Here is a 4038-nt window from a genome sequence, read left to right on the forward strand (position 1 = left end):
GTAAACACTCTTCTTGCTGACAAGCCTGCACTTTCAGAAAGAACATGGCTGGGGACATTGTCTGCTTGAAGTGGAAGCCTGACACCACTTATTTAAAAACTTTGGGTGAGGCCCCAAAGCTACCTTGTCCTTAAAAAACCCCAAGATGTGATGGCAATAGGAAAGGTCATCAGCTGAGAAAATATATCACCAGGAGCAAGTAGGCAAAAAGTTCAACTGGATGGCCCATGAAAGCAGCTAACACTATTAAGCTCCCAAAGTGGAACTGATGTTTTTGCAGGTGGATACAGGTGAGTAGTTCCCTTGAGAAACACTGTTCTGTCTTGAACAAGGGGGTGAATGGCAGAAATGGATGCCAGGTGACCCTTCAAGGAACTTAAGAACAAGCCAGACAATTTCAGACACTGGAACTGTTCCAAAACGTCCTTGCTACTCACTCTCATACGCTGAGTCCCTTGAACAGAAGCCCAAAGTAAAAAAATGCTTCCACTTAAGCTAAAGGTGGCCCTAGTTGATTAGCATATGCTGTTGGGGTCTGGATGTAGGACCGACCCATGATGCTGTGAGAGCAGAGCTGCACGAGGTTGTAGAAATTCCACTGAGAGGCTACAAAGTTCTGAATAGCTTTGACCAAGCCCAGGTAATTAGAATCATCTTGGTGTGATCCTGCTTACTTTGAAGATGAGTTGCAGGATCAATGAAATTAGGGGAAAGGTATACAGTAGGCCTTATCGCCATTTCAATAGAAAGGCATTGGTCAATCAGCCAGCACTGAAGCCACTCTGTGAGCAAAACTGTGACCAACAGTTCTTGTTGTCTTTTGTAGCAAACAGGCCAACTGATGCGATGCCCCCCCCACCAATTTTTCCATCTTTTTTTTAAAAAGTAGTCTAGCATCTAACACCATATAGGAAGGTAAAAATCACTTTCCTACACCTGTTCACAACTCCTCTACATATCCATTCATGGATTTCATTAGTCCTGTTTGCCACAGCATAATCCTGGGTGCGCACATTGTTGCTTGTCTAGTATGACCCCCTAGATCCAGTCACCACTTTCCACGATAGTCTCTGCCCCCACCATCCATAGGTATGGCCTGCATTACATGTTCCTAAACTTTGCATTTGGCTTTTTTAAAAAACAACAACATTGTTTGAATGTGCCTAGCTTACCCCATGCTCTAGATGGCTCTGTCTGCATGCCCTCTCCTCATCATTACTTACACGGCTTTGTGTCATCCAGAACTTTTATCAGCAGTGATTTTATATTTACTTCCAGATCACTGACTACCACTGGCAGGCCAACTACCAAACCTGGTTGTATTCCCACCAGAAACACTGTCAGTCACTGGTGCTGCCTTACTGATGACTAATTTTGAGATCTGTCAGTTAGCCAGTTCTTAATCCAGTTACTGTGCATCGCAATGATGGTGTTATACCGTTGCTGAGTCTGTTTTTTAAATGATTGAGTGGGAGGAAAGCTGGAATGCAGTTTTTTTTAAAGTACATAATTATGACCAGCAATTACGCTGTTCAAAGAGACAATTTAATTTTTAATAAAATGAAGCGTGGCCATAGCACTTCAGATCTTTGGGGGCACAGTATATGCCTCACACAACCCCTGGGAGGTTGATACTATTTGGTTACTGTATTGTCACCTTTCTATAGCTGCTGAAACTGAAGCAGAGATTAAGGGTTTCATCCTCCACTCTTAATGGGTGCTTTGCCATTGACTTCAACTGGGGCAAAATCAAGCCCTAATGGTATGTGTACACTGCAATGTAAACCCAAAGTCTGTGGGACCTAAGGCCACAGGCTTGATGTTTATAAGCCTGGCCTTTAGTGTCCATACTGCGTACTGACCCTATGTTTAGAATTTCTGAACCCAGCTCTCACTCCCACATTCACCTGTCTACACTATGCAGAGCTGAGTCAAGCCAGCCTACCCAGGCTTCCTAGCACCCTCCCCAGCTGCAGCTGTGCTAGTCATATTCGTGGTGCATTGTGGGAAAACTTGACTGCCTAGGCCAGGGTGGCCAACCTAAGCAGGCGCCATAATTTACCAATGTACATTGCCAAAGAGCCACGGTAATACGTCAGCAGCCCCCCCACCCCATACCAGCAGCCCTGCCAATCAGTGCCTCTCCGCACCTCCCGATCAGCTGGTTCATGGCATGCAGGAAGCTCTGGGAGGTAAGGGGTAGGCGTGAGGGCACAGCCAGCTCAGGAGAGGGGGCGGGAAGGGGCAGGGCCTGTGGCAGAGCAGTGAGCACCCCCTGGCACATTGGAAAGTTGGTGCCTGTAGCTCCAGTCCCAGAGTCTGTGCCTATACAAGGAGCTGCATATTAACTTCTGAAGAGGCATGTGGCGCCCAAGCCACAGGTTGGCCACCCCTGGTCTAGCCCGTGGCACTTTGCTGGAAGTTGTCACAGCCCACCAACACACGCTGCCAAGTCATCTTTTGGGTCTGCACATTTCCAGACCCTAAAGCCAGCAACATGGAGCAAAAACCATTTGAAGAACTTGTTTGGCTTGGGCTTTCATGCCTGTTTCAGAGAACAGGCAGTGCCTCCATGAAGCACTGGTGGACATTTCAGCAGTGTTTTCTGACCTACGGAAGGCACCTGTTGGATGAAGGGGATCATGAGACAGGGATGGCAGACTCCAACTGGCTGATGCTGCTCAGGGGATAGCTGCTGGTGGCCCTTATGTCAACTGCTCCTTCTAGAGCAGGGCCATAAGCACAGACTGGTGGGCTCACACAGTCATGCAGACACAGGATGACGAAAAATGGCTTCATAACTTTTGGTGACGAAAGCTACATTCCTGGAGCTTTGTGAGCCGCTTACCCTTAGCTTCCAGCATCAGCAAATGCATGAGAGCCAACATGCCACTCCAGAAGCGGATTGCTATAACCCTCAGGAAATGTGTTACCCCAGACTGCTACAAGGTCACTGCTAACCAGTCTGGTGTTTGAAAAATCAACTGTGGATAAAGTGGTGGCAGAGGTTTCTGTCCCAATCAGGTACCCGATTTACCCACAGGTGGTGGACAAAAACAGTATCCCTGATGCAACTGCTGGTTTTGAGAATAGAGTTCCAAGCTGTGCTGGGGCCACTGATGGGACTCTCGTGCCCACAGTTTGCCCTCTTCAAAGAGGACATAACTACAAAGGGTCCTACTCCATTGTTATGCAGGCCCTTGTGGAACACAGAGGTTCATTTATGGATGCCAATGTGGCCTGTACTGAAAAAGTTCATGATGCCTGGGGTTTCTGCCAGTTGGGAGTCTACCTTCATGGACAGGCTGGGACACTGTTCCTACCAAATAACGTTGTCATAAATAGAGTTACTGTCCCCACTGTTATTCTAGGGGAACCTGCCTACCCCATTTTGCCTTGCCCTGGCAAAAGAAGGTTTAATGATACTCTAAGCAGACATTGAATGGTGGCTGAATGTGTTTGTAAACAGTGCCGTCATGATTTCAATCAGCCAGAACTCTTATTTGACCAAAACCATAAAACAAGGCAAAAGAGAGCGGACATTGGATTAAACTAGAGCTGCTCTTCGCTTCTTGATCCCCAGTCAATCCCCCAACATTACTCTCTTTTCTTCTCCCCCTAAAATAAACCTTTATGAAACAAGTAGTGGAGGCCCTCTTCTTGCTGCAAAATGATACTTGTAATAGAAATAATGGGGAAGCCCACACCAAACAGAAAAAATTCACTCTCCTCTCCTGCTTCTATATAGATTTTGGCCAAATGAGTCATGAAACGATGGTGCCGTGGTAGTCAGATGGTATACAGTTTCAGTAACAGACCTTGTATGGTGTTCAGGAACAGTGCATAAACCCTTACTCCAATTAACATTTTTAGGTTAATCTAAAACCAGAAGAGTGTGTGGGGGAAACTTGTTTTAGGTGTCTGATAGGATTCCTGCTTATTGTGTGTTATCAGTCCTATCGACATCAGTGAAAATTCTCATGTAACATTTGGGCCCACCACTATATTTTTAAAAATTATCACTATATGCCATCAGTA

This window comes from Emys orbicularis, chromosome 2, assembly GCF_028017835.1.
Source record: "Emys orbicularis isolate rEmyOrb1 chromosome 2, rEmyOrb1.hap1, whole genome shotgun sequence".
Lineage (NCBI taxonomy): Eukaryota > Metazoa > Chordata > Testudines > Emydidae > Emys > Emys orbicularis.